This window comes from Salmo salar, chromosome ssa06 (assembly GCF_905237065.1).
Source record: "Salmo salar chromosome ssa06, Ssal_v3.1, whole genome shotgun sequence".
NCBI classification, from domain to species: domain Eukaryota; kingdom Metazoa; phylum Chordata; class Actinopteri; order Salmoniformes; family Salmonidae; genus Salmo; species Salmo salar.
In genome coordinates this window covers 53,109,646-53,130,337 of record NC_059447.1, presented here as the reverse complement: position 1 = coordinate 53,130,337, position 20,692 = coordinate 53,109,646, and the positions used below count along the sequence as shown (strand labels likewise).

Genomic DNA, 20,692 nt, shown 5'->3' with positions numbered 1-20,692 from the left:
TCTTCACTCATGCCCAAACATTGATGTCGGGAATGTGGGAGTCTCCCTCTTTCTGTTTGTCTGTCTGCCACTGTTTTTGTCTGTCTGTCTGCCCTTCTCACTGTCTGACTGTCTGTCTGCCCCTGTTTTTGTCTGTCTGTCTGCCCTTCTCACTGTCTGTCTGTCTGTCTGTCTGTCTGTCTGTCTGTCTGTCTGTCTGTCTGTCTGTCTGCCCTTCTGACTGTCTGCCTGCCCTTCTCACTGTCCGACTGTCTGTCTGCCCCTGTTTTTGTCTGTCTGTCTGCTCTTCCGACTGTCCGACCGTCTCTCTCTCTCTCTCTCTCTCTCTCTCTCTCTCTCTCTCTCTCTCTCTCTTCCCATTAATTCTGGGAGTCACAAGGAGAGGGTGAGGAATGGAGGAATGTGTTTCCGACTTCAACAGTGGCTCAGTGTTGCAGCAGAATTGCAGGCTATTGGGGGATTCTCACAAATTCTTGGTTTCAAAGATTTCAAACATGAAATCTTTAAAAAGACTTGCATCAACAAATTTCCTTTTTAGGCATTAATAACAAGGTCTGAAGTGTTTGTGAGCATTCATTTAAAAACATTTACTGACAATTTAACACCTTTTTGAACATATTTTGCAAAACAGGTCCTTAAAAACCTCATTACCGCAACAGTCTGAAAACGTCAAGACCATTTGGAAAGCTAATACCTTTTAATTTTTTTTCAAATGGATTATTAACAGTCATGCACAGTTACTTTAAATTATATATATTTTTTAATTAACATTTTTATTTGATTTTGACTGATTTCTTTCATTACCTCAACACCTTCCGTAATCTACAACCTAACATTTTGGATATTTCATTGAAACTTGACATATTTTCAAAATGATGTGGCAAACCTGAAAGAACATAACGTATAGATTCTGCTCATGTATTTTAAAGCAAACTACTATTTTTCCATTTGTTAAATTAACATTGAATGAACACCTGTTGCGGTAATGATACCTAGGTTTCAGACATGAGGTTGACAATTTCGGTAATGATAATAAGTATACTATGATTGAGGTATGATTAAAAACATGACATTTAATGTAGAAAATACATTTGATAATATTGGCACAATCATGGATTCAAGTTCAATCAATTTGATTTTTCAGTGCTTTAAAAGTACATAACATACATAGGCTGAAAACATACAAAAACAGAGCAGGATATGTCATTGTCACTACACACACTGGCCTGGGGATGATGTTTCTATGACCCCAAGCTGGTGCAGCTTCTTTATCTTCAAGCCAAAGTTTCCATGCGTTTTGCAAGCACATGTTTCTCTGTCTGTGACTCTTCGCTGGCCAATCCAAAATGGCTTAAGTTTAAAGAATTGGGCCTTGGAAAGGTTTTGCCTTGGATTCTCAGACAGAGATCTTCTATGAAGATTTGCCAAAGAGAGCCTTAACGGATTAAGGCTCTCTTTGCCATAGCGTCCGTTAAGGATTTCCCATTTTTTACAGAGGAGACTTCATCTTGATGAAGGATGCGGCTAACAAGTTTGCGCATTAGTCTTCTCTGGCTGTAATGTTCTCTGATGACCTCTCCTTGTAGTTTTCTGGACCTCTTTGCCTTCCATGTTGACAATTACCTGCTTCCTCTTGGCCATCATCTCAAGTCTTTTCAGTATTTTCTTTAGATTGACCATCTCTTTGGTCCTCTCCAGAAGCTTCTCTTCTGTGTAGTGCAACTTTGACCTAAATTTTGATAGTGTTTTCTTTCTTCTGTTCCTCTTTTTGGGTGATTCCTTTGGGGTAGATGTCTTCCTTGGTCCTGGTGTCTGTAGAGATGTCTCTCTTCTTTTAGGAGTTGATGGCAAGACATTTACCTGCTGAGGTGAGAATGGCTGTTCTCTTGGGGAGGCTGCATGTTTTTCACTTGCTTCTTGAACATGTTGAAGTGTATCATCTTCCTCGCTTGATGGTATTTTGTCCAATACAGCTTTTAGTTGTCTCTTTTTTCTGTACTGCCTTCGAGTTTACCCGCTACTGCTTTTTGCTTCTTTTCATGTTGCTTTGTCAGACCTTGATTTTTCTTGATTTTACAATTTTGCTTTCGTTTTTGTTATCTGGAAATGGAAAGGAAGCATGACATGAAATGAGCATGTCTCAAAACATGGGAAAAATCTCACTGTTATGGACACATCATCCTATAGTAGAGACTGGATAGCTTACTGCCTGTGTGTGTGTGTGTGTGTGTGTGTGTGTGTGTGTGTGTGTGTGTGTGTGTGTGTGTGTGTGTGTGTGTGTGTGTGTGTGTGTGTGTGTGTGTGTGTGTGTGTGTGTGTGTGTGTGTGTGTGTGTGTGTGTATGCGCAGCCTATAGAAGGGACTGCATGGCTTACAGACTGTGTGTGTGTTTCCTAAAGTAGGGACTGAATGGCTTACACACTGTATGAGGGCATAGACTATATATATATATATATATATATATATATACACACACTGCTCAAAAAAATAAAGGGAACACTTAAACAACACAATGTAACTCCAAGTCAATCACACTTCTGTGAAATCAAACTGTCCACTTAGGAAGCAACACTGATTGACAATAAATTTCACATGCTGTTGTGCAAATGGAATAGACAACAGGTGGAAATTATAGGCAATTAGCAAGACACCCCAAATAAAGGAGTGGTTCTGCAGGTGGGTACCACAGACCACTTCTCAGTTCCTATGCTTCCTGGCTGATGTTTTGGTCACTTTTGAATGCTCGCGGTGCTTTCACTCTAGTGGTAGCATGAGACGGAGTCTACAACCCACACAAGTGGCTCAGGTAGTGCAGGTCATCCAGGATGGCACATCAATGCGAGCTGTGGCAAGAAGGTTTGCTGTGTCTGTCAGCGTAGTGTCCAGAGCATGGAGGCGCTACCAGGAGACAGGCCAGTACATCAGGAGATGTGGAGGAGGCCGTAGGAGGGCAACAACCCAGCAGCAGGACCGCTACCTCCGCCTTTGTGCAAGGAGGAGCAGGAGAAGCATTGCCAGAGCCCTGCAAAATGACCTCCAGCAGGCCACAAATGTGCATGTGTCTGCTCAAACGGTCAGAAACAGACTCCATGAGGGTGGTATGAGGGCCCGACGTCCACAGGTGTGGGTTGTGCTTACAGCCCAACACCGTGCAGGACGTTTGGCATTTGCCAGAGAACACCAAGATTGGCAAATTCGCCACTGGCGCCCTGTGCTCTTCACAGATGAAAGCAGGTTCACACTGAGCACGTGACAGACGTGACAGAGTCTGGAGATGCCGTGGAGAACGTTCTGCTGCCTGCAACATCCTCCAGCATGACCGGTTTGGCGGTGGGTCAGTCATGGTGTGGGGTGGCATTTCTTTGGGGGGCCGCACAGCCCTCCATGTGCTCGCCAGAGGTAGCCTGACTGCCATTAGGTACCGAGATGAGATCCTCAGACCCCTTGTGTGACCATATGCTGGTGCGGTTGGCCCTGGGTTCCTCCTAATGCAAGACAATGCTAGACCTCATGTGGCTGGAGTGTGTCAGCAGTTCCTGCAAGAGGAAGGCATTGATGCTATGGACTGGCCCGCCCGTTCCCCAGACCTGAATCCAATTGAGCACATCTGGGACATCATGTCTCACTCCATCCACCAACGTCACGTTGCACCACAGACAGTCCAGGAGTTTGCGGATGCTTTAGTCCAGGTCTGGGAGGAGATCCCTCAGGAGACCATCCGCCACCTCATCAGGAGCATGCCCAGGCGTTGTAGGGAGGTCATACAGGCACGTGGAGGCCACACACACTACTGAGCCTCATTTTGACTTGTTTTAAGGACATTACATCAAAGTTGGATCAGCCTGTTGTGTGGTTTTCCACTTTAATTTTGAGTGGGACTCCAAATCCAGACCTCCATGGGTTGATAAATTGGATTTCCATTGATTATTTTTGTGTGATTTTGTTGTCAGCACATTCAACTATGTAAAGAAAAAAGTATTTAATAAGATTATTTCTTTCATTCAGATCTAGGATGTGTTGTTTAAGTGTTCCCTTTATTTTTTGAGCAGTATATATATATATATATATATATATATATATATATATATATATATATATATATATATATATTATTATTAAAATTCTCTGCGAGAGGGTAAACAGTCCTTCAAAAATGTTGCGGAGGAGGCGAACATCAGTCATCGACACGTAATTTTTCCACGATCTTTTCATTATTATTATACATGAATACTCAGTTAATCATTTTTCTGTCATTTGAAAACATCTAGTAGAACATCCATTTAAGTTTTTCAGAATATTTTCATTTTACTCTGTTTGAATTACAACATAACAATCATGGCTGGATGTGATATAGCCTGGATTCCAACCAGGAACTGTAGTGACACCTCTTACACTGAGATGCAGTGCCTTAGACCGCTGCGCCACTCTAGAGTCCTAAGGTTAGCAGTGTGGTTAAAGTTAGGTTTAAAATCACATTTTAAGAAGAGAAAAAAAATTAAATAAAGGGATGGGCAGCTATTTGAGACTAAAGCTGAAGAACATACCCACATCCAGGTACTTTCCACAGGTGCTGGAGTTGTAGGCAAACTCATGGAAAACAGAAAGTGAAACGCTGCCCACTGCTGCTCATGCTCCCATGTGATATTTATTCCTATGTTTCGACCTTTAGGTCTTCACCAGGCATCCATATCCCAGGTGGGGGTGGAAGGTCCTATATATAGGGGCAGTACTTAATGACATCACTTCCTGAAACAAGAGGAAAAAAATGTATAACATAGGTTCACAAAATTAACATTCAATGTATCAAAATATATGATCATACACAAGGAATGTGATCAATATTTACTGTAATATACATACACATAAAATATTGAATTAGGACTAAAAAACTATTTGGACCTTTTGAAACTATAAAAATGGTTTCCAGTCAAACTCCTCATTAAGGCCAAGAGGAGAGTGTGTTGAGCATGTGGATCTAGAAAGATTCCCTTTGAAGAACTTTCCTCTCAAAGTCCCCTCCCCATTTCTATTCCAATGTATCTCAGAGAACTAATAGGATGTCCAGCTTGTACGAAATGAACAGCAATCAGATTTTTGGTCTCACCTGTCGATATATTGCTGCGGTGCTCCCTAATCCGTATCTTAAGGTTTCTACAGGTTTTCCCTATGTAAGACAGACCACAAGGACATTTCAACATGTAAATAACATTGGTGGTCATGCAGGTAATAAGGCTATTTGAGACTTAATTTAATTGACGTTTTACGGTATGTGTGTGTATGTGTTTGTGTGTGTCTTTTTGTGTGTGTGTGTGTGTATTTTGTGTGTGTGTGAGGGCCTGTGTGCTAGCGTGTGTGTGGGCATGGGCCAGGGTGTATGTCTTTCACTGCCCTCACAGTATCAGGGAACACTTTATCCTTCAATCTGTTCTTAATGAAAACTGGGAAATGCAAAGGAAAGACCATATGTGTGTGTGTGTGTGTATGTCTGCAGTGTTTAGAGTATAGCATACTGGAAAATGTAGTTATAGGACTACTGACTTTTCATGGCAAAATGTATTTTCGTCTGTGATTCCTGCAGCAATGAGATGAGGTACTGTGTTCCCTGGTTACCTTGGGGACTGATTGTGTTTGAGTGAAACTTGGTGAGTGGGGTGGCCTCCACGCCCCCAGAACAGTACAGGAAGACAGACCGCCCGTGGCAACTGGGACTTCATGTACAGAGCACAGGGGGCTGTAAGTAGGAGCGAAGCGTGACTCTGGGGGTAAATGGTCTGTAATCGCAATAATCAATGTGATTAGCCTGGGCTAGACCCAGCAGACCCAGACCTCCAGCCCCTCAGACCTGCCACCCAGGCTGCTGCTGCCTGTTGCTGCCCTGGGCTACACACACTCTTACTACAGGGATGCAGGGAAGGAGGAGGGAGAGAGAGAGAGAGAGAGGGAGAGGCAGGCAGGCAGATGGATGGAGGGATGGACGGACAGAGAGACATACAGACAGACACGGATGGATGGACCGACTGAGGGAGAATATCTGTCGTAGAGAAGGGGAAAGAGAGAAAGTGAGCGAGAATGAGAGTTAAATAATAGGTCAACAGTGATGTCCTGAAAGTCCCTTCTTCAGGATCGGTGGGTCCCCCACCGGACGGTTGAGCTAACGTTGGCTAATGCTATTAGCATGAGATTGTAAGTAACAAGAAAACTTCCCAGAACATAGACATATCTCATATGGGCAGAAAGCTTAAATTCTTGTTCAACTAACTGCACTGTCCAATTTACAGTAGCTATTACAGTGAAAGAATACCATGCTATTGTTTGAGGAGAGTGCACAGTTATGAACTTGAAAAGTTATTAATAAACCAATTAGACACATTTGGGCAATCTTGAGACAACATTTTAACAGAAATGCAAAGGTTCATTGGATCAGTCTAAAACTTTGCACATATAACTGCTGCCATCTAGTGGCTAAATTCTAAATTGTGCCTGGGCTGGAATAATACATTATGGCCTTTATCTTCCATTTCAAAGATGATGGTACAAAAAATACTTTTTCTTTTTCCTTTGTATTTTCTTTTATCAGATCTAATGTGTTATATTCTCCTACATTCATTTAATATTTCCACAAACTTCAAAGTGTTTCCTTTCAAATGGTATCAAGAATATGCATATCCATGCTTCAGGTCCTGAGCTACAGGCAGTTAGATTTGGGTATGTCATTTTAGGTGAAAATTTAAAAAAAGGGGCAGATCCTTTAAGATTCCAGATATTTTACTCAAATTATGTGGGAAGAAAAGTGGGAATGGGGACAGGGAGAAGATCTGCCCCTTGGAGAGTTCAGCTGTCTCAAAATCACAGAGAGCCAGGGCTGTGTCACATACAAAGACCTGGGAAACACAGAGCAGAACAGAATATAAATTGTAAAAACCGGAACTGTCTTTATTATTAAGCTATATGTTATTTTCCATTGACCAGTGTTATTAATGGATTGATTAGAAGAGTCAGCAGCCTCTCACTGTAGATATGTTGTGTCTAAACAGCCTGTCAATCAAGTCGCTGGCATTTCCTGTCTAGCTGTCCTTTTTAGAGTGCCACTGCTGCTGAGTGCCCTGTCAGGCTCAGACACACACACAAACACACACGAACACACACACGCACACACACGCGCTCACGCACACACAGAGTTTTCTAAGTTAAAGGCAAACACACAGACACACAGACACAAAGGGTTGAGCCTTCACAGACAGGCCTGTCCAGTGAGTTAGTGTGCTCAGATAAGGACAGACACTTCCTGGTCCAAACACACACACAGAGAGAGAGAGAGAGACCATTGAATTGAATTAAGAGAAAGAGACCTTTGAATTTAATTGATGGTACATGCATACATGTGCCATACTCACCTTTCCCTCTACCACACGATACAAAACAACACCACACATCACAATAACCAAAAAACCACACCACCTACAACCGTATATCCAAAACATCTTCCACAGCTATACAGACAGCCCCGCCAACACACCATATCTCATGAAACATCTCCACACTTTTTTATCATTCTATAGAACTCAAATTCTATCCTAAGGCACACAGAGACCATCCCATTAAATAATAGTAAAGGGTCTGTTATCCCCCCACCTTTGACCCTGTTCCGTCTTGTTATCCAAATAGCCAACTTTGCCTGAGCAAACAGAAAATTCAACAAAACACATTTGGCCTTTCCTTATTTGAATACCTGTACCCCATTATAAACATCCCAACAGTAAAAAACACCCACAACCTCTCACACAGACATTCCAACAGAGACATTAATAATGGCATTAACCTGGCGCACACAGAAAACACATGAATCACAGTTTCTCTCATAACACAGAAAGGACACCCCTGCCTGACTCCCGGTTCAACCCGTGCGAACCAACTGTTACTGGCCAGGGCTCCATGTAGAACAGTCCACTGGAGGTTCCCTGACCTCTTTGGTGTTGGGGGTTTGTAGAGCCCCCTCCATCTAAAACCCACCATACTCTCCTCCCCACATACCCCCTGCCACTAATGTGCCTTTACTCCTGTTAGGCTCCTAATGTTCCTCACCTTAATGCAGAGGTTGTAGAGGGCTTTACCTCCCACCCCCTCAAACTCCCCCAGGCTCGGAGTGTTAAAATCGAACAAGTCCTCCAGACCCCCTTGCCAGTCCCCAGTCTCTGCCGTCACCTGCAGTGGTGGAAACATTGGTGACCCCTCCCCCTTTGGCTGCTCAAACACCGACGGCAGCTCATCTGCAACTCACCTACCCACATGCATTCACGCAACACGGAAAAGAAGTCCAGTCCAATTATTCCTCAGAATTTTTTATAAAACTCCACTGGGAGTACATCGACCCCCGGTGCACGACCAGGGGACATCTGGGTTACGGCCTCTGCCAGTTCATGGGACAACAAAGGAATGTCAATTTCATCCCTCTGTGCCAGAGAGAGCTTAGGGAGTTCTGCGAACAAGACCTGAACACACATAGGGTCACACATTTCTGCCCTGCACAAATCAGTATAAAACTCCACAGTTCGCTCTCGCATCTCCCCCACCACAGAGGTCACCCACCCATCAGACAGCCGTAAACAATGCATACCCTTGGCTTCACCGCTCTGTCTTTCCAAATCAAAGAAGAAGGAGCTGGGAGCATCCATCTCCTTGAGCATGGAGAACCTAGCTCTTACAAGTGCTCCCTTTGCTTTAACCTGGAAAAAACTGTCCAGGTCCCTACGTAATTCAGCTAAATTAGCCTGGAGGCCTACATTTCCTTGCCCCACCATCTTTACCTCCATCTCACTAATACTACACTCTAGTTCTCCCAATACTCTCCTAGGATGAGAGAGCTGTATACTGTTGACAGAAAAGCCGAATTTGGACTTTCCCCACATCCCACCATTGACTCAGAGACTCATACTCCTCTCTTCGCTGCCCCCACCTTTCCCAAAAGGTCTGGAAACCTAAGCAAAAAGTGGCATCTTGTAAGGGCTTTACATTAAACTTCCAATAGGATGCCTGCCGGGGCCTGGTGAAATAGACAGCCGTGCCATGGTTATGTGGGGATCCGAAAACCCCACCGGGAGAGTGGTAGCACCCAACAGCCTATTGCTCCGATTCCTGGACATGTAAAAATGATCAAGTCAGGCTGCACTCACCCTAGCCCCGAAAACCTTCACCCATGTATACTGTCTTGTGTTGGGATGTTTAGTTCTCCAAATATCCACTAGGTCAAACTGATTAATGATATCCCTTAACACCGCCACTGACACTGAATGAGGCTCTTCCCCATTTCTGTCTTTCGTAAAATCCATTGTACAGTTCCAGTCCCCGCCGACCACCAGCGTCTCCTCAGGCGCTACCTGTGAGAGTTCCTGTCTAAGACACCCAAATAAAACCCCCCTCTCTCTCCCTGTGTTAGGCGCATACACATGTATAAAGACAAAACCCATGTTGTTAATTTCTGCTTTTACAACAAGCAGCCTACCCCTACAGCTAGGCTGCCTATACATTTTCAATCCAAAATGATTAACTGGAATTAATCAATCAACATAATAGTGGTGACAGATGTGAGTTAATGTTTTATAAGGCTTACAGTTGTATAGGCCTGCATGATGCAAACATGCATAAAGCCATCTCAGCCCTGTGAGTTCTATTGTCTATCAGTTGTTGTCTATGTGTCTGGGTAGAGGAAATCCCCCTCCTGTTCTAGTCAAAATATAATTTATATGAACAAATATAAGGTAGCTGCTGTTTGAATGGTTTCGTGACAGTCATACCTTATAGGGTACAGAGTTTTCCTGGTTGGGTTAACAGATATAGAAAAACTCTGGGCCCCAGGGGGTAAAAATTGCCTCATCACTCTGGGATCTATGGTGCCACCAGTCTGCTTGCAGTTTACAGTTATTGTAAGATATGTGGATGACCAGAGCTTTATTCAGGAAAATTTTTAGGGCTACTTTGATGTCTCAAGTGGGCGAGATGCGCAGTATGTTTGACTTTGTGATTTCTGAGATGTCTGAGTTTAACTTCATAGAGAAACTCGTCCAAACCTACGACAGCACAGCTGTAATGGAATGTATCTGCTATTTGTATTAACAGCTAAGGCCCCTCATGTTCCCTGATGACGAAGGAATGACTACTCCACTCCACTACCATTGTCAACTTTCTCCTGACATGAACAGAAGACACAATGTCTCATATGCCCGCTCATCCACTTGCACATTTAATGTTTCCTCTCCAAGCACTGTGAGTACCCCTATCAATTTTCTCTCATTACTGTACGTAGAGTCAAATCACATACACAATCACATTATTACACATCAATAATTTTCCTCCTTGCTTGGACTAACTCATTCTTAGCTCATTTATCTAACTGTGTAGTGTCTTGTGTTATTGTTTTTTGTCTTCCCAGTAAAATCCTGGCCTGCACTGAAGTCAAGCCTCTGAACACCTCAACTCATGCCTCATACCCTCATTCCTTTATACCTTTCCAACACTGTGAAAGTAGCCCTCTCATTCCCCTTACCCATCATATTGTACTATACATGTCTATATTAAATGCTTTAGGTTAAAATAATTAGTATTTGATGAATTTTGAAACACACTTTGTGGTCTCCATGCTTTCCCGCCCCTTTAACGTCTCCCATCCTCCTCAATCTTTCAAGTATTTGCCCATAATTTTTGCTACCATAGCTAGAAGAAGAAATCTCAGTAACATTAAAAGAGGGGTCTCAAAAGAGCATTGGGGATTTAAAGTGTGTGCGTGTGTGTGTGTGTGACTGTGTGTGGGTGTGTCTCAGTCACCAGATCTCAACCCAATTGAGCACTTATGGAAGATTCTGAAAAACCTCTATAAACAGTTTGTAAAGGGTTCACTTACCCTTTATGAATCATAATTCCTACATGTGTAAATGTCAATAAGCAATCTCTAAATAGTAATTACACATTTATAAACACTATTTAAGATGATTTATTAATGATTTATACGATAATTAATAAGGTGTTTGATCATAGTATGTTCACAATTTGAAAATGATTAATTGAATAATACACGTATAAACCCTTTGTAAGGAGTAATTGTCAACTCAGACCCAAGATGGCGTAGCAGTCACAAGTCTTTGTCCTCATCTTGTTGTGTCCCATGGATATATATTTTTCTATCTTTTTTCTTCGCATATCTTTTTTCGATTTTTCTAAACCTAAACTTCAAAATACTCTCCTGCAACCCGCCTCACCCAATGTGGTTTGGATCTGCTTTTTCTAAAGTATGTTTCTTTTCTTCTGAACCGGAACCCCAAAAGAAGCTACTCAGCTAACTAGCAACTAGCTATTAGTTATCTAACCACTGCTAGCAGTCATCAGCTAACCTTTAGCTTGGAAAACTCTCGCCAGTTTGCACAACGCGAGTCTAACCAGAGTATACCAAACTTATTTTCTCTCCATATCCCCGGATTCCTACCGCAAGCTCTGAACCTTTTCTGAATGCCCATCTGCTAGCCTGCTAGCCGCGGCCCGCTAGCTGTCTAGAGCATTTTAGACTGTTAGCTGAAGAGATCCATCGGCCAATTTCTTGGGCCACTATACCTATTTTGCCAATTGGACTGGACCCTTTACTACACGGAACCCTACTAATCCATCACGACTGGACTACTGACGTAACAGCACAAGGAGGCTCCGCACGAGGAGGCTATAACAGACTTCTTCCATCGCGACGTCCCTCTAAGGCCCTTCTGCTAGCCTGCTGCTAGCCCCGGGCAGCTAGATGTCTGGAACGCCGTGTCTCCAGCCAGCCCAACTACTCACTGGACTCCTATGATCACTTGGCTACGCATGCCTCTCCCTAATGTCAATATGCCTTGTCCATTGCTGTTCTGGTTAGTGATTATTGTCTTATTTCACTGTAGAGCCTCTAGACCTGCTCAATATGCCTTAGCTAACCCTTTAGTTCCACCTCCTACACATGCAGTGACATCACCTGGTTTAAATGATGTTTCTAGAGACAATATCTCTCTCATCATCACTCAATGCCTAGGTTTACCTCCACTGTATTCACATCCTACCATACCTTTGTCTGTACATTATGCCTTGAATCTATTCTATCGCGCACAGAAACCTGCTCCTTTTACTCTCTGCTCCGAATGTACTAGACGACCTGTTCTTATAGCCTTTAGCCGCACCCTTATCCTACTCCTCCTCTGTTCCCGTGGTGATGTAGAGGTTAATCCAGGCCCTGCAGTGCCTAGCTCCACTCCCATTCCCCAGGCACTCTCATTTGTTGACTTCTGTAACTGCAAAAGCCTTGGTTTCATGCATGTTAACATTAGAAGCCTCCTCCCTAAGTTTGTTTTATTCACTGCTTTAGCATACTCTGCAAACCCGGATGTAAGAGTCGTGTCTGAATCCTGGCTTAGGAAGACCACCAAAAACCCAGACATTTTCATCGCTAACTATAACATTATCCGCCAAGATAGAACTGCCAAAGGGGGCAGAGTTGCAATCTATTACAGAGATAGCCTGTAGAGTTTTGTCTTACTATCCAGGTCTATACCAACACAATTCGAGCTTCTACTTTTAAAAATCCACCTTTCCAGAAACAAGTCTCTCACCGTTGCCGCTTGCTATAAACCACCCTCTGCACCCAGCTGTGCCCTGGACACCATATGTGAATTGATTGCCCCCCATATATCTTCAGAGCTTGTGCTGCTATGTGATCTAAACTGGGACATGCTTATCACCCCAGCCATCCTACAATCTAAGCTTGATGCCCTCAATCTCACACAAATTATCAATGAATTTACCAGGTACAATCCCAAATCCGTAAACACAGGCACCCTCATAGATATCATCCTGACCAACTTGCCCTCCAAATACACCTCTGCTGTCTTCAACCAAGATCTCAGCAATCACTGCCTCATTGCCTGCATCCGTAATGGGTCTGCGGTCAAACGACCACCCCTCATCTCTGTCAAATGATCCCTAAAAACACTTCAGCGAAAAGGCATTTCTAATCGACCTGGCCCGGGTATCCTGGAAGGATATTGATCTCATCCCGTCAGTAGAGGATGCCTGGTTATTCTTTAAAAGTGCCTTCCTCACCATCTTAAATAAGCATGACCTATTCAAAAAATGTAGAACCAAGAACAGATATAGACCAGACCTGACTGCCCTTGACCAGCACAAAAACATCCTGTGGCGTTCTGCATTAGCATCGAATAACCCCCGTGATATGTAACTTTTCAGGGAAGTTAGTAACCAATATACACAGGCAGTTAGGAAAGCTAAGGCTAGCTTTTTCTAACAGAAATTTGCATCCTGTAGCACAAACTCAAAAAGTTTCTGGGACACTGTAAAGTCCATGGAGAATAAGAGCACCTCCTCCCAGCTGCCCACTGCACTGAGGCTAGGAAACACTGTCACCACTGATAAATCCACTATAATTGAGAATTTCAATAAGCCTTTTTCTACGGCTGGCCATGCTTTTCACCTGACTACCCCTACCTCGGTCAACAGCCCTGCACCCCCCACAGCAACTTGCCCAAGCCTCCCCCATTTCTCCTTCACCCAAATACAGATAGCTGATGTTCTGAAAGAGCTGCCAAATCTGGACCCATACAAATCAGCCGGGCTAGACAATCTGGACCCTCTCTTTCTAAGGTTATCTGCCAAAATTGTTGCAACCCCTATTACTAGCCTGTTCAACCTCTCTTTCTTATCGTCTGAGATTCCCAAAGATTGGAAAGGTGCCGCGGTCATCCCCCTCTTCAAATGGGGTGACACTCTAGACCCAAACTGGTACAGATCTATATCTGTCCTATCCTGCCTATCTAAGGTCTTCAAAAGCCAAGTTAACAAACAGATTACCGACCATTTCGAATCCCACCGTACCTTCTCCGTTATGCAATCTGGTTTCAGAGCTCGTCATGGGTGCACCTCAGCCACGCTCAAGGTCCTAAACGATATCATAACCGCCATCGATAAGAGACAATATTGTGAACCCGTATTCATCGACCTGGCCAAGGCTTTCGACTCTGTCAATCACCACATTCTTATCGGCAGATTCAACAGCCTTGGCTTCTCAAATGACTGCCTCGCCTGGTTCACCAACTACTTCTCAGGCAGAGTTCAGTGTGTCAAATCGGAGGGCCTGTTGTCCGGACCTCTGGCAGCCTCTATGGGGGTGCCACAGGGTTCAATTCTCTGGCTGACTCTCTTCTCTGTATACATCAATGATGTTGCTCTTGCTGCTGGTGATTCTCTGATCCACCTCTACGCAGACGACACCATTCTGTATACTCTGGCCCTTCTTTGGACACTGTGTTAACTAACCGCCAGACGAGCTTCAATGCCATACAACTCTCCTTCTGTGGCCTCCAACTGCTCTTAAATGCAAGTAAAACTAAATGCATGCTCTTCAACCGATCGCTGCCCGCACCCTCCCGCCCGTCCAGCATCACTACTCTGGACGGTTCTGACTTAGAATATGTGGACAACTACAAATACCTAGGTGTCTGGTAAGAAGTAAACTCTCCTTCCAGACTCACATTAAGCATCTCCAATCCAAAATTCAATCTAGAATCTGTATGTAGTATATGGGGCTTTGGTGACAAAACGGATGGCACTGTGATAGACTGCATCCACTTTGTTGAGTAGAGTGTTGGAGGCTATTTTGTAAATGACATCACCGAAGTCGAGGATTGGTAGGATGGTCAGTTTTACAAGGGTATCTTTGGCAGCATGAGTGAAGGATGCTTTGTTGTGAAATAGGAAGTCGATTCTAGATTTAATTTTGGATTGGAGATGCTTAATGTGAGTCTGGAAGGAGAGTTCACAGTCTAACCAGACACCTAGGTATTTGTAGCGACCTGTACACTCTCGTTGGCTGGCCCTCGTAGCCAAACCCACTGGCTTCAGGTCTTCTACATGTCTTTGCTAGGTAAACCCCCGCCTTATCTCAGCTCACTGGTTAACATAGCAGCACCAACTCATAGCACGCGCTCCAGCAGGTATATTTCACTGGTCACCCCCAAAGCCAATTCCTCCTTTCCTTCCAGTTCTCTGCTGCCAATGACTGGAACAAACTGCAAAAATCACTGAAGCTGGAGACCCATATTTCCTTCACTAACTTTAAGCACCAGCCGTCGGAGCAGGTCACAGATCACTGCACCTGTACATAGCCCATCTGTAAATAGCCCATCCAACTACCTCATCCCCATACTGTATTTATTTATTGATCTTGCTCCTTTGCCCCCCAGTAGCTCTACTTGCACATTCATCTTCTGCACATCTATCACTCCAGTGTTTAAATGTTTAATTGCTATATTGTAATTACTTCGCCATTATGTCCTATTTATTGCCTTACACGGAACCCAAACCGGCTGAGCGCGTGCGCCATCGTGTGCCATCGTGCGCCATTGTGTGACATCGTGCACCATTGTGCATACATTTATTTTGTCCCCCCACACCAAACGCGATCACGTTTGAATATCAAAACAAACTCTGAACCAATTACATTAATTTGGGGACAGGTCAAAAGGCATTAAACATGTATGGCAATTTAGCTAGCTAGCTTGCACATGCTAGCTAATTTGTCCTATTTAGCTAGCTTGCTGTTGCTAGCTAATTTGTCCTGGGATATAAACATTGAGTTGTTATTTTACCTGAAATGCACAAGGTCCTCTACTCCAGACAATTAATCCACACATAAAATGGTCAACCAAATAGTTTATAGTCATCTCTCCTCCTTCCAGGCTTTTTCATCTTTGAACTTATATGGTGATTGGCATCTAAACTTTCATAGTATTACCACGACGACCGGCAACAAAGTTCGTATTTCAATCACCCACGTGGGTATAACCAATGAGGAGATGGGAGAGGCAGGACTTGCAGCGTGATCTGCGTCAGAAATAGGAATGACTTCTATTTTAGCCCTTGGCAACGCAGACGCTCGTTGACGTGCCCGAGCAGTGTGGGTGCAATAATTGAATAACATAGATTCCTAAATTTATTTTGCGACACGAGCGGTGTAGTCAGGGTATTACCTCCCTCATCTTACCACATTTGCACACAATGTATATAGACTTTTTTCTATTTTATGTTTGTTTTCTATTGACTGTATGTTTGTTTATTCAATGTGTAACTCTGTGTTGTTGTATGTGTCGAACTTCTTTGTTTTATCTTGTCCAGGTTGCAGTTGTAAATGAGAACTTGTTCTCAACTAGCCTACCTGGTTAAATAAAGGTGAAATAAAATAAAAAACTCATGATTATTTATGAGGCATTTGTTAATGGTTGATTTATAGTTTGACTCACCATTTATATACATATTTATAAATGGATTCATGCAGTATTCATCATGAATGGGATATTTATTCATTGTAAATGAGTGCTTTTGTACATGTGAGTATATGCACTTGTTTTTATTTTGGTTAGGCCAGGGTGTTACATTGGGTGGGCGTTCTATGTGCATTTTTCTATGTTGGTTTGTTTCATTGATTTTGGCCGTGTGTCTTCCAATCAGGCACAGCTGTAGAGCGTTGCTGCGGATTGGGAGTCCCACATAAGGAGCATGTTTTTCCTTTGGGTTTTGTGGGTAATTGTTTCTGTTGAGTGTTTTGCAGCTGACAGGACTGTTTGGCTGTCAGTTTTCTTGTTTTTGTATAGTGTTCACGTTGTTCAATTAAAATCATGATGAACACTAACGCCGCTGCGCCTTGGTCTACTCTCTCTCCCGACAGCCGTTACAGCACTTACTAATACATCAACTGATGATTAATGCAGATCCTTATAAACAACTTACAATTTATTAATCAACAATTTTGCAGCCTCTAATATAAAGTGTGCACTATATATATTTTATAAACTTTTATAAATGACTTGTTACTCCCCAAAAGATGCCCACATTAGTAGACTGTACCTGATTATCCACCAATGTCAACGTATGACCTCCTTCTTTAATTTTACTTATTAAACACAGAGCATCTCCAGAATACATTTTATAGCATGAATCTCTTGCATGAGCAATTTAAGTTACATATTTCATAGGATTCAGAACTGCATCCATTAACAAAAGCCTGATAAATCACAATTGATCATCTACTGCAACTTGCATTTGAACCAAAAGCCTATATACAGTGCTATATGGTCGTTTAACACAAGAATAGCCAGGCCTCAACCAATATAAATAGCCTTGGGCTGTCTACATTTTGACAGTAAAATAAATCAATTTTTATACACCATCACAAAGAAATCTTTCATTTAGATAAGTCTTAAGAAACATTCTGATATTAAGAAAATGTATTTCAAAAAAAATAATAGCATATTTTGAGTTTAATTATGTTACTGTGCTTAGTTAGTCAAAACTTGACTTTAAGTTTAGTCTGCCTTCAAGTCGACAAGGGTCCTATGCCAATTTGTTTTCATTGTGGTGACAGACAAGGGATATGGCTTGAAAACGTATCTCAATCCAGGAATGGAAGGTATCCCATTAGCCAAGGCCCAAAATCAAGAAGACTGAAATACTACTAGATTTGAAATAAACTGTCTTTTTCAGCAGCATGCTAGGCTAGCTAACGCTTCCGGCAGCAACTCACCCCAAAGCTACAGGTGTCACATTTTCATGGAATCCAATAAAAAATCTAATCTTCATTGTGTTGTGTGTGTACTTCTTATTTTACCATGACATGCTTTAGATTCTTTTTTTTCAAGTGTAGAAATATTTATTCATAATTGGTAAGTAAACTCTTTACAAACTGTTTATTAAAGGGTTACCAAAACATTTCCAACAGTTTATCCATTGAGTGTTGAACTCACCTTCCTCTACCCTTTTCAGGAAACCTAGCGTAGCCGGTGTAAAATAAATGACTGAAACTAGATCTCCTAAATACTGGTCTTGACGAGAAGAATAAAAGCTGTCAGGGGAGGTTCTCTTCTGCACTGTTCAACCAATCCAGTAAATGTGAAGGAGGAGTTAAGATGGAGTGTCGCCTTGTTAACATCCAAAAGCGGAAATCGTGTCACAGGCTCTCTTTCCATTTCCCCTGAAATCCGGAACGTCTGGTTGTTGGGCCCTCGGCAGAAGCTACTTTTCAGGTAATATCAGATGCCTATCTAAATGGGCTCCTGAGTGGTGCAGTGGTTTAAGACACTGCATCTCAGTGGTTCGAATCCAGGCTGCATCATCTGGCTGTGATTGAGAGTCCCATAGGGCAGTGCACAATTGTTGTCTGGGTTTGGACGGGACTTCCCTAGTTAAAGAGAACTTGGACTTAATGGTAGCTCTGTTCCTGCTAGTTCTCAACTGTAATGGTACTGTAAAACAAGCATCTTGGAGCAGATTATTATGGCCTGCTAGCTAATTCCCATGTATTACTACTATAAATTAGAGAGAGAAAATGGTAACTGTTGGCCTGTCTGTCAACATGATGGGTGAAAGGAAGAGAGAGGCAATTTAAGCCTAATGTATTTGAATTAGTGGGTACTTTTGGGGGGAAAAGAGGTGTGGGGGGGTGCTGTACAGAAAAATGTGACTGAACTTGGGTCGTGGAGGGGAAAGTGGTGGATGAGTGGGTGGTTGGGTAGGCAGAAGGTGTGTGTGTGTGTGTGTGTGTGTGCTGCATGCCTGTGTTCTGTGAACGTGTGTGTGGATGTGTACATGGGAATGTGTGTGTGTTTGAGCCTCAAACAGAACATAGGGACATGCCTCGTGACTAATAGTAAATTAGCAGTAATGTTCTCTGCATGCATGGCCATTCGTTAACAAGACTGGACAGGACTTTTCATTTTGATTGGTTCCTCTCTGTGAAGGCACCAAGGCGCACAGGAAGTGCTTGTTTGTTGCGGCCAGAACTGTTTCCTGTCAGGCCGGGTGTGTGGGAGTGTGCGTGTGTGTTTTCCAGCCTACACCGGTACAGTAATCAGAGGCCGGAGTGTGTTTGTGTGTGTGTGTTTTTGTGTGTTTGTGTATGTGTGCATATATAAGTGTGTGTGTGTGTGTGTGTGTTACTCCTCCACATGCCCCCTCGGGCTGATAGGTTCCAAGCGGCCGCCCCACGGAAGAGCCTCGCAGTCAAGAATGAGATCACCGTACGCCCAATGAGGGACTTCTTGTCCGCACAGGAAGTGGAGCGCAGCTCAGGGAAAGGGCACTTCCTCACATCGAACCCCCCTGCCCCCTCGCCTCTTCCAATGTCCTACTCCTCCACATTTCTCCTTGTTTTTTCTCTCAAGTAAGATAAAGTATTTTCCATTCACGTACTGAATGGCGAGCACGCACACACGCACACATACACACAGTCTTGTACAGCTAACCTTGTGGGGACACACAATTCAGTCCCATTCAAAATCCTATTTTCCCTAATCCCTAAGCCTAAACTGTACTCTTACCCTAACCCTAACTTGAACCCTTTCGTTTAATTTATTTTAATTTAACCTTTATTTAACTAGGCAAGACAGTTAAGAACAAATTCTTATTTACAGTGACGGCCTACCAAAAGGCAAAAGGCCTCCTGCGGGGGCTGGGATTAAAAATTAAAAATAAAATAAAATACAGGACAAAACACAAATCACAATAAGAGAGAACCCTAACCCTAACCTTAACCCTAATCCTAAACCTAACCCTAGCTCCTAACCCTAAACCTAATTCTAACCCTAACACTTATTCTAACCTTAACCCTAGAAATAGAATTTGACCTTGTTTCGACCAACAAAATGTCCCCAGTTGGTCAAATTTTTGTTTGTTTACTATTCTTCTGGTCCCCACAAGAATACTTAAACATGTCCACATACACACACACACACACACACACACACACACACACACACACACACACACACACACACACACACACACACACACACACACACACACACACACAGGCCTAAAGGTGCAATCGCACACTGCAGGAAAATACACACACACACAAACAGTCAAAGAGGAAGGAAATGTGTTTACATAGCGGTGGTCCTCTCCCGCCTCAGCCTCCAAAAACAGGAATCCCCTCAGATCATATCCTCACATTAGTCACATGTACATCCATCAACAAAAGAAGAGAGAGAGTGAGAAAGAGAGAAAAAGAGAGAGGACAGTGACTGCTCTTTCTTTGGATCTTGGGATCCGTGTTCCCCTGCTCTCAACTCATGTCTGCTTGAAGTGAGGTAAGGGAACGACAAGCTGCAGTAGTGCAGTTGAAAACAAGCATACATTTTCCATCCCATACATTTTCCATCCACTCATTTACTCATGTCTCTCACACACTGCTGTGTGCCTGTATCTGTGCCTGTTTGTACCTGTCTGTACCTGTGTTTGTCTGTCTGTGTTTGTCTGTACCTGTGTCTCTGCCTTTGCCTGTGTCTGTGTTTCTCTCTGTCTGTGTCTGTGCCTATGTGTGTATCACTGCAGTGTTCACCCTGTCAAAATGTTTAAGAGTTTAGCCCGTGCAGCTTTCACAAGCCTCCATGTGTATGTGTGAAGTGAGGTAAAGCAAATACATGCAGCAGTTGAAAACATGCATCTGGTTTTGTCTGCCCGGACACTCATTTACATATGTCTCTCCCACACTCTTCTGTGTTAGTTACTAGTTTTGCACTCATCTTTGACTGTTTGTGTAGTGTGTGTGTGTGTTGAATGTGAGTGTGCTCAGAGAAGGAATGCTGATCTAGGAACAGTCTCCCCTTATTCATTA

The 20,692-nt window shown here is 43.1% G+C and overlaps 1 long non-coding RNA gene across 1 annotated transcript; it reads right to left on the bottom strand.

The window, feature by feature from the left end:
• Positions 1-1,053: 1,053 nt before the first annotated feature.
• Positions 1,054-17,911, bottom strand: LOC106607568 (uncharacterized). The gene is made up of 3 exons (XR_006770412.1): positions 17,823-17,911; positions 4,545-4,746; positions 1,054-2,100 (listed from the first exon to the last, which is right to left on the bottom strand). It is a non-coding gene; the product is annotated as an uncharacterized lncRNA (long non-coding RNA).
• Between the last annotated feature and the right edge of the window lie 2,781 nt (positions 17,912-20,692).